General features: G+C 40.2%; 1 pseudogene; it reads left to right on the top strand.

Moving 5' to 3' along the window:
- The first annotated feature begins 213 nt into the window (after positions 1 to 213).
- Positions 214 to 1,633, top strand: LOC127102139 (uncharacterized; annotated as a pseudogene).
- The last annotated feature ends 9,533 nt before the right edge of the window (positions 1,634 to 11,166 follow it).

Raw genomic sequence — 11,166 nt, 5'->3', positions numbered from 1 at the left:
TGAAGCTCTAGGGTTCTCTCCAAATAACTCCGCCTCCAGGTTCTTTAGACTCGCCTCCGTCTCCATTTCTTTAGGGTTTTTTCTTCTCTTTTTTTTGAACAATGGCCGCCCCCCAAAACTTAGGGTTTTGTGAATAGTAACGGCTTTTTATACAGGACCCCTCTCTTTCCTCTGCTGCGTTTTCTGCTGCGTAGTGGAGCCTTCGTACGGAGGATGTTAGGGAATTTTTGTCCTCTTTCAGCAGGTGGTCCCTCTCTTAGGCTCCTCAACCTTTACCGTGAGTAACAGGCAAGTCACTACTGTAAATTTTTTTTGACACACTTGAAACAAACGGAACGTGACGCTTATGGATTATTGGAACGGGATTGTATCAATCCGTAACTGTTATTGTTGATACTTGCAGGAGATAAAGATATAACAGACGTGACAATAGGAACTGGTTTGGCTATGCATGAGAACACTGCCGCATTGGTGTGAACATTTGTTTGGGCTTCAACTCCGGAATTTGTCACATGATTTGCTCCATCGTTTTTTCAAGGTTTCCCCCCTAAGGTTGGCGTTCCACCCTGTTTAGTATTTTGATTCAAAAAAACTTCTTATGGTTAACAGATGCACTGGCAGTCATTGGATTGTTGCTGCAAGTGTAACGACGACATCAGAGCTATGACAGGGATTCTGGGTGTCGATTTTCATTTGACTTTGCTTAGGTACTTTAGGGGTCTTTGATATATCTTTTTTTTCTGTTGACAGTATTGGAACCATTGTTCTGCCACCTTCTCCAGATGCTGATAGATCAATTGCAAGAAGCACGACTCAGTTGGCCTGACATCAAGATGCCGATTCTTCAAAGGATTTTTTGTACGCCAATAGCGTGGTCCAATCTCTGAATTCAGCCTCATCTGCAGCTCATATATATGGTGTTGGTATAAAAGCCATCCCTTCAATATGATTTCAAATTAGAAACAATACAAGCTCCTTTGACTGGTTTCTTCTTCATTGATTTGCAGTTCATATCACACCTGGATTTCTCCCAAAGAGTCTTCACACACTAAATTTGTCAAGAAACAAGATCAGCACCATTGAGGGCCTCAGAGAATTAACCCGATTGCGTGTACTTGACCTAAGTTATAATCGCATCTCAAGAATTGGACAAGGTTAGTTTCTATGCGGGCTGATGATCACTGGTGTTTTTTTATTTCTCGAATCTTAGTCTTCACAGAAGCACTTTCTAAAAATTAATGACTGTTTATCAGGGTTATCAAATTGTACACCGGTCAAAGAGCTATATCTTGCGGGAAACAAGATAAGTGATGTTGAGGGGTTGCACAGATTATTGAAGCTAACAGTTCTGGACTTGAGCTTTAACAAGATAACAACAACAAAAGCATTAGGCCAGCTTGTAGCAAACTACAACTCACTTCAGGCCCTGAATCTGCTTGGAAATCCAATTCAAAGCAACATCGGTGATGAGCAACTGCGCAAAGCAGTGTGTGGTCTTCTTCCAAAGCTAGTATACCTGAACAAGGATGTTGTAAAGCCTCAAAGGGCTCGAGAGATGCTCACTGATAGTGTTGCCAAAGCTGTACTAGGAAACAGCAGGTATGTTAGTAGCTATGATGATGCATTGGTTTAGATGTCACGACCTGCCGTTGATTTTTTTGCTTCTGTTGTGAAAATGCAGGTTTCCGTGTTGCTTCGGGCTTTGGTAGAGGGTGGTTGCGTGTCTGAATTGTGGCATCCATTTCGCACAGCGGTACTTTGGCATCTTCATGATAAATACTGGGAGTTTTAACAACAATCATCTTCCCAAAAGTGCAAAGGACTTTAATTCGTTCTCTCTTAATCCCCGAGACTTCGCCGTCTATTCAAGTGATGACAGGATCCTCCAACCAATCATGGGTTTCAACTTGGAGCAATAACAGCGGCAGGGACTGATGGATTTCCAGCTTTAATCAAACTCCTGCCGAATCCAGAGCAATTTTAGCCCTTGCCGTCCATGACGAAGGTTCTCCATCTGTGCTGCAGAGAAGTTGGTTCAAGTCTCTATTTCATCTTTTCATCACAGCTTTCTGTTGTAATAAATTTATTGCTCAACACTGCATAATAGGCTTTTGTGGAACCTTCTGTAATGATATTAATGTATTGTTAAACTCTTTTTTTTTGGAATGAATTGTTGCTTTTGCAATTGACTGTATAGCTGAAAGTTAAGCATGTCAAAATCTTGGTGTCGATCTTGAATGTTGATAGTGAGGCCTCATAATTTCTAGTGTAAGTTTCCTTATTTATCTTAAGACGGAAAACATGTTTATGGGAGATTTTCATGAAGTCAATGTTATCCGCCCTCCTGAACCATTTTCTCTCCTTTCTAAATGCTCTATCAAGTATCATTTCTCCCAATAACAAAATAGAATTGGCCTATAAGGAACATGAGTATGTGTTACTCTGATCTGAAAATGTAGCATATTGGTGAGCTGGAAATGAATTACCACCGGCTGTTATATGTGGCAGCATAGATTTGTTCCCATGAAGATGTCTCTTGCTTTCCACCTTGTGCATGTCAAAATGGAGGCCCAGAGCAAATCAAATTAGGAGATGATAACAAAACTTCGGCCACTAGCTTGATTCCGCCGATAACCAGGCTCGGTCCCTCTTGAGAAAAACTCACATGATAATGACTCTCCCTTAGAACATGGTAAACCACTGGAATCTCCTCGAATCAAACAATGTTCATCATAGTAGGGGAGACCTCCCTGAATCTCCTTGTGAACATGGTGCACCCATAACGGAAAAGGAGGCCACTTGATGCTCATAAAAAAAAGAGTACCATAGTATAGGAACAAAATCATGAGGAGCAAATAATGAATGAAATAATGATATGAATATCAGGGTCAAAATCGGGGTGTGACACCTACAACCCGGTATCCTTGGTGTTCCCTCCTTTCTGCTCCCTATTATGACCTCGGTCCCCCTGTGGAGTCAGATTTTCCTGAGTTTGTTACCCTTATACCGGTAACATCTCATTTCTTTGGTGCTTCCTCAGTGAAGTTTTCTGTTGCTTCTCCCCAGGAGTCAGCTTGTGTCTTTCCAATGGATTTATTCTCCTTTGGAATTTTCTTTTCCCCAGTGTGAGTCCTTCACTCCCCAGTGAGGCCTCCAGTCTGATTTTTGTTTTCCCTAATCAGAGTCGTGTCTTGTTCACGCTGTGTCAGTTTTGTTTATCCCCAACTAGAGTCTTGTTAGAGTCTCTGTTCCTGGTGAGTGTATTACTCCGATGGATCGTCTTTTCTTCTGTGTGAATCATATTCCTCACAGAATTTGTGTCTTTCGCATACATACATCTGCATCATGAGGTCTCTTAGGGACCAAAATTTGTCTCATTATTGTTATTTAAGCCCATTCTACCGCGTCGAGATGAAGATTTCTAAACTTCACTTCTCCGGCTAGAATGACCTTAAATAGGGGCATCTGTAAGACCCCAATTTTGGGCCCTAAGATCCCTCATGGCCCATATCACATCATATCATAGCCTCAAGGATCATTGCATGCCTTAGCTTCCCTCCTAGTGGGTAGATTGCCTTGTGGGTTGATTCTTGATCACCAAGCATGCCTTGCATTTGTATATCTTTGCCTTTCATATGTTTATTAACCAAAAAGTACAAAAATATTGTCAGTCTAACCTTGTTGCTTGCAGTTGAAGCAATCATCAGTCAATTAGGTCAAAATCAGTCAAAATCAGTCATTACAGTGCCTGGTGGCCATTCTTGCAGAATCTGGGCACCATGATCAACAATCAAGAGTTCATATAACTTGGGACATCATTTGGAATCAAGTTCTCAAGGAATTAGGGTTTGGAATTCATCAGAAGTGGTTCAGTCAGGCAAAACCCTAGAAAGTCAAACTTGGTTAACTGTGGATTTAATCAATGATTTGATGGATGGAATTGATTTGAAGGAGCTCATTCATGCCTATATAAGATTCATATATCATGTCAAGCATCCACAGTGAAGAAAATAAAGTCAAACAGAAAATTTCCAGAAATAGAAAGTTGACCTGTAATTCAAATTTGCCAAAAATGGAAACTTCTTGATCTTAAACTTGCATCATGATACAAGCTCCAAATGAATTTTTTCCCAACATGAAAGTTGAAGATCTTGTTCTCCCATTTCCAAAAAGTCCAAGAACTCTCAAATCCCATGTATGGTTGGCAAGATATGATCAATTCATTTTCACAATTTCTTGAACTTCAAAAGGCCATATCTCATGAACCACAAGGCCAATTTTAGTGGGGTTTTTTCCTACAAGCTCCATTTGTTCCCCTCTTTCCAAAAATGCATTCATCATTCACCAAAACCTCACCATGCAAAATGCCATTTTTGGACTTGTCTTATTTGAATTTCAAGTGGTGCAAAAAGTTGACTTTTTAATTTAGCAATTTTTAACACATTTGGCCATTTGGGAATTGTTTGGAAGGATATTTGAAACTTGCTCAAGGCCCAAACTCGGCCAGACCTCACACCCTCCATGTGCATTGGTTCAAATTAGCAAAATGTGTAAATGGTTCCATTTGAGTTAAACAAGTTTAGCACATCATTAACCAACAATAAACAGAAGTATTTAAAGATATTTTCTGTCATTCTAAACCTAGCTGCAGCCCCTAACGGATCAAAAACTCTCATTCTCTCTAAAATTGCATTTTTCACATATTGCATTTTCTGGCCAAAATCTCCAAAGCACACGAGGAACCCTTTGCATTTTCATCATCTACCAACAATCTTGAGCTGTTTTGGAGCCCTGTTTCCTTGCTGTAACAATCATTTCATGCTGCTGCTACAAGAAGTCACGACAATGGCAAATCGAGATTTGAAAGATTTCCAGCCTTGCTGAGCTAACCTACCTCAAGTATCCATCATTCCACACCATAAGGAGGATCTGTTTGAGCTTGCATCTCCAAAACAACCACTGCTTCACACTTTTCTTCAAATCCAAGTAAGTTTTCGAGCTCCTCTATTTCCAAAACTATGAGATGCTTAGGATAGGTCTGTTGATGCTGATTCCATTGCAACTTGTCTCACTTAAAATGGTTGTGTTATGCCTGATAAATCTGGATTTCAAATTTTGTGACCAAACATACCTTTGCTCGATTTGTTTTGTTTGCAATGATTTAGTGAAAATGAATGTTACTTTCTTGTTCTATGTTGCTTGCTGACCATGAGTATATGTTCCATTTGTGTTTCTGGAAAAGATCTGGAATCGAGCTTGCTGTTGATGATGATGAATACTGTTGCTTTCAAAAACCCTAAACACTGTAGCTTAAACCCTTAAACCTGCCCAGAAAATTCGCATGAAATTATGTTTGGTTTGTTGCTATCTGTTGTTGCATGAGTATCACTGCCATGTTGTTTGTGTATTGCTGCTTGAATTTCGTTTTATGATGATGAAGTTGCATTGTTCATGGCCAAACCCTAATTGCATTTGAACCCAGAAAACATGAACACGATTGGCTGTTTGTTTGTTTGCCCTGCATGAGTACTGTTCCATTCCTTACTGACCAATCAGATTATTTGGTTTCTTTGGCTGAAGCGCAGCGTTTAGATTAATGAGGGAGGTAATTACAAGAGTGCCACCGGTCAACCATGTTGACTTACCATTCCATGTTATTTTGCTCCTTTTGTCTCAATTGATACAACATCTTCTAAAAATCATTTCTCATTCATTTCAACTCCAAAAATCATGAAATTTTTTCCATCATTTTCACATGAATGTCTATTATTTTATCATGATTTTTGCTGAATTTTTGGTTGGCTGGATTTTAAATGGTATTAGGTTTCTTGACATGTATACATATTTTACACCTTTTGCCAAAACCATTGTGAAATGATGAGGTTGTATCCAATGACCCTGAAATTTTTTGTGGTTAATCTACACTCATTCATGTTTGTTTTGATGTAGAGTTCTTGAATTTATCATATGTGGTTGTTGAGATATGAATTTTTGAAGTAGGGTGTAACAATGTGTGTCACACCAATGATATGCAATTTCATGATTTTTGTTTACATGCTTCCTGGCCTTCAATTAATGTGAAATTTTTCATGATCCTTCTCTTATATGTCTAGTTGACTTGTGAGTTTTCCTGGAATTAATTATGCCATTTCCTATTTGTTTGAAATTTTTCTTCCCTGCCTAGTCAAATGTTGACTTTGTGTGACACATCTTGCCATTTCATTTGTGAAATTCTCATACCTTATTGGATGATCATGAAATTTTACATGTGCATACTAGACACCTTAAGCTTTGCATTGGTGTTGATCCCATTCATTTCTCATCTGTTTTCATTTAGTTATGATTTTTTGAAGTTGATACATGTTGGTTTGACTTCTTTGTGCATACTTGAAATTGTTTTGACTTCCTGATTTTAATTGACCATCTTCCCATGATCCAATTGAGCTGAAATTTTATATGCATGCTATGTTATGGATTGTGATTGACCCTGAATTATTTGATAATTTTTGGAATTGACTATGTTTGGTTTTGAGCTAAGTCTTGCTGTTGACTTCATTGAGCATATTCAAATTTGCTTTGACTTCATGATTTTCATTGACTGCCTTCCACTTGGCCAATTGTGATGAAATTTTACATGCTTACCATGCTAGGTGTTAGGATTGATCATGAATTATTTGGTGATTTTTGAAAATGTTTGAGTTGACTTTTGAGCCAAGTATTTCTGTTGACTTCTATGTGCACCAATTTGCCATGCTTTGCCTTTCTTTGCTTATGAAATCATGATGATGAATGATATGAATGTGGGACCAATTGTGCTTGCTTCTTAAATGTTTGAACTTGATTTTGGTTGACTTTCATTTGCTGTTTTGACTTTCTCATTTGTTTTTGACCCTAGGCTTGTCCTAGGGGTCTCCTGGCTTATGTTTGAGTTCATTGTTTCAGGTTGAGCTACAAATGCTTCAAAGAAACTTTTTTGCAAGTTGATTAAGCTTGATTGTTTATCATGAGCTAACCTTTGTTTTGTAGGTGGCTTGACTCAAATGACTTGAGTCTTGTGCTTTGCACACTCATCTGATCATGTTGACTGCTAATTCTATTCTCACTTTTGCTTTAAACTGTTGAACTGTGTACTGATTTGTTTGACCATTTTAGGTACCATTAGTTGCTTAAGTTCTTTGAACTTGCTTTGCTTTGCTATTTAGCAATTTGCTTTTGAGGTATAATCCCTCTTTCTTCATGTAGTCTGGAGACCCGGCCTGTTATTTGGCCGGGCAAACTGTCTGAAGTCCTCCTTAAGAGGCAATGCTTGTGTGTGTTTAATTTTGTCCCAAGCAGGAAAAGTCCTTCAAATAAGGCAATTGGTAGATCAAAGGGATAAGCAACCTATCCCCTACTATTCTGTGAGTCTTCTCCTTGCTCCCATTACATGGTTGTAGCATTGAGATCAAAACCCAAGATCAATCGAGTCAATAATATGCGGAGAGAGTTCCTACTTTCTGAACTCCCACACCTTCTGATATTTAAATGCTCTCCCTGATCAGGGATAAGAGCAATGAGGCACACCCCTCATATCCTTTCATCTGCTTCACCTTAGCCCCTCAATGGCAAGGTTAAGAGCACCTGTGACCCTATTCCAGTTGGCTTCAATGCCTAACCTCTTGTATGAGCCTCCTTGTATGGTTATAGAGTGTGCTGTTTGATTCTCATTGATTGCTTGATTGCTTCATATACACATGTTTGCTTGCATGCTTTGTGCACTCATTATCATTTATTGCCCATTAGTGCATGATCATCTCATTTGTCTGTGTGACATTATCATTGTTGTTTGCCCATTGAGGACAATTGTAAGACCATTCATTGGCTATTGCTCCTATGATATGGAAGTGAGTTGTAAGACCATTTCATTGGCCACTCATCTCTTTGTTTGATGCTTGTTTCTTTGTATGTGAGGATGCAATTGTAAGTCCCTGTAAGTTGGCATTTGCTTTCCTATGATCACATGTTGCTTTGTTTGTTTGTATGTGAGGATACAACTGTAAGTCCCTGCAAGTTGGCATTTGTATTCCTAGGACCATACTGTGGAGGTTAGAGTAAGCCCAGACAGATTGGCATCTGACATCCATATTTTGTTTTTCTTTGTTTATGTGAGGATGCAACTGTAAGTCCCTGCAAGTTGGCATTTGCTTTCCTATGATCACATGTTGGATATTGGTATAAGTCCAGACAGATTGGCATCCGGTATCCAAGTTTCATTTTGTTTTAGGAGATTAGTGTAAGTCCATTGAGTGGCATCTAATATTCATTTCTGTTTTAGGAGACTGGTGTAAATCCATCTATTGGTATCCGGTATCCACCTTTTATTTCTTTGTTTGAGGAGATTAGTGTAAGACCATTGAGTGGCCTCTGATATCCCGTTCTGTTTTAGGAGATTGGTATAAGCCCAGTGATTGGCATCCGATATCCGCTTTTGTTGACTTTCTTGTTTGTTTGTTATTATTCATTGCCATTCCAAAGGACACACTTGAATCATCTTCTATATGATTTCAAGAAGTGAACCTTCTAAGAAGTTTTACAATCCATCCCCATCCATTCATCCTCATTATGTCCTAAACCCTTTCACACTTTACTTTCAAACTTGACATAGATATTGTGCAAACATTTTCATGTTTTCAAACTAAAAACCTGGACCCCAAGTCCTTGACTTTTTTCAAACTCCATTTCATAATACTTCTTTTGAATTAATCTTAATCATACTTTGACTTCACTTTCATAATCACAATCAATTAACTTCACTCATTCACTTGTTTTGGCTTTGTCCATTGTTAATCTTTTCATGCATTAGCCATAGGTTTCAATTATCATTGTGGTTGATGTAAATCTTGCCTATCCTTAGTGAGTCGACAGTAAGACTTCCGTACTGAAAACAGGGCTAACCCCTCTAGTACGTCGAAGCTATCCTCGCATGGTGGATGTTGGTCTTGGTCGAGTGTTCTCCCATTGATAATGAAAAGCCTCAGTGCTTGTGTTTAAAATTGAATCCACCAACTTTTGGAAATCTTTTAGCCGAACTATGGCGTTTTGATCCTTACCTTTGATGTAAGGTACGTAGGCAGCGGGTTCATCCGTTCAAACCCAATAAAAAATGTATATTCTTTTCTCATCATCCCAATCATGTTTGCACAATACTTATGTCATAACAAATAACAATTTTATACAACAAGTGTGAAAAGGGCTCCCTAGGAGTACCTAGGACGTAGTGGGTGCCTAACACCTTCCCATTGCGTAATTTACCCCTTACCCAGACTCTCTGATCTTTTTATTGGTTTTCTACGTGTAAAACTTCTTAGGCTTTTGTTCGCTTTTTAGCCAGTCCTTTGGATAAATAAAAGTGCGGTGGCGACTCGAAAATCATTGTATCTCTTGCTTATGATTTAATCGATAAATCATATAGCGACGAATACACCGCTACAAATACGCTGCCTGAACCTTACTTGGAGCGTCTGGTGGGTTGCAATACTTCCAACTTTGCTGATGTGGTCTCTACTTGAGAAAGGGTGGAGAATTACCTAAAGACCTATAAGAGCCAGAGTGGAGGTGGATCCTCATCAGGGGTGAAGAAGCCGTTCATTCAGGGACAGAAGAGAAGAGAAGGGGATGCAAATGCCATATCTTCTTATCAGAACAGGGATAACCGAAGGAATAACTTTCAGAATTATCATCAGCAACCGTATGTTGCGGCTGTGACCATTCCAGCTGCAGCACCACTACAACAACAACAATCACAACGTCAACCAGCTCAGTATCAACAGCAGCAGCAACCGGGTAACAAACCCGCTTATCAACAGAGGCAAAGGATGATGGACCGGCGTTTCGACACCCTTCCAATGTCGTACGCTCAGTTGCTTTCTAGTCTTAAACAACTACAACTTGTGCAATTGCACACTCTGGCTCCTCCTGTTGGTAGACTTCCGGTGGGTTACGACGCCAACGCTAGGTGTAGCTTCCACTCTGGGGCACCTGGCCATGACATTGAGAACTGCAAAGCTTTTAAGCACGTAGTTCAAGACCTCATAGATTCAAAGGCCATCGACCTTGCACCGGCTCCGAATGTCGTCAACAATCCCATGCCCCAGCATGGTGGTGCAAACGTTAATTTGGTAGAGGGAGAAGCCAAGTCCATTAAGGATGTGTTGAAGTTGAAGACTCCATTGTCGGATGTCAAAGGATGCTTGCTGAAGGCCGACGTTTTCCCCGGTTGTGGGAAGGGTTGTTTGGATTGTGCTACTCAGGGCGGAGGTTGTTTGAAGTTACAGCAGGGTATCCAAGCCTTGCTCGACAAAGGTATCCTCCAGGTTGAGGGTTTGTCTGTCCAAGAGTCTGTGGAAGGGGTTGAGGAAGAAGGGTTTGAAGATGCTACTGATGAATTCGCAGATGTTGTTCCTACTGATCCTGTAATCCATGATGATGTATTTATTTTTTCCAATGTGGATGATCCTGATGTAATTGAACTTGATCCCGATGTTTCAGATGCTTGCATTTCAATGAATGAGATTTCCGAGTACGACTGTGATATTGCTACTATCACTATTTTCTACCCAACTAATCAGATCAGTGTGCCAGAAGCGCAACCCGTGCCACCAGTGCGACGATCTACTATGACCATCACAACCCCTGGTCCTTTACCTTTCACCAGTGAAAGGGCCATTCCGTGGCATTATGGGGGGAGCGTGTATACGCACGATCATAGGGTGGAACGGCCATTGAAAGTAGAAGAGGGTCAGAAGCCTGAACTTGACGGCCCCGTAGTGGATAATGTCGGTGGAATCGGCCGATTCACCAGGAGTGGTAGATTGTTCTCACCACCGGTTACCCAAGCTGATAATGCTGATGTTGTGGCGAAAACCAAAGGCAAGCAAGTCGTGAATGAGGGTACCTCTGCACCCCAGGATGGTTCTGAGCCCACTTTTGCAAAGGATGTGGACGAGCTTCTGAGAATCATAAAGAAAAGCGACTACAAGGTAGTCGATCAGTTGATTCAGACTCCGTCCAAAATATCCATTCTCTCACTCCTGTTGTGTTCGGAGGCACACAGGGAGGCACTTCTGAAGGTTCTTAATGCTGCATATGTACCTCAAGAAATCTCGGTAAACCAACTAGAAGGGATCG

This window comes from Lathyrus oleraceus, chromosome 7, assembly GCF_024323335.1.
Source record: "Lathyrus oleraceus cultivar Zhongwan6 chromosome 7, CAAS_Psat_ZW6_1.0, whole genome shotgun sequence".
Classification (NCBI taxonomy): Eukaryota; Viridiplantae; Streptophyta; class Magnoliopsida; order Fabales; family Fabaceae; genus Lathyrus; species Lathyrus oleraceus.
This window is presented reverse-complemented; position numbering and strand designations above follow the sequence as displayed.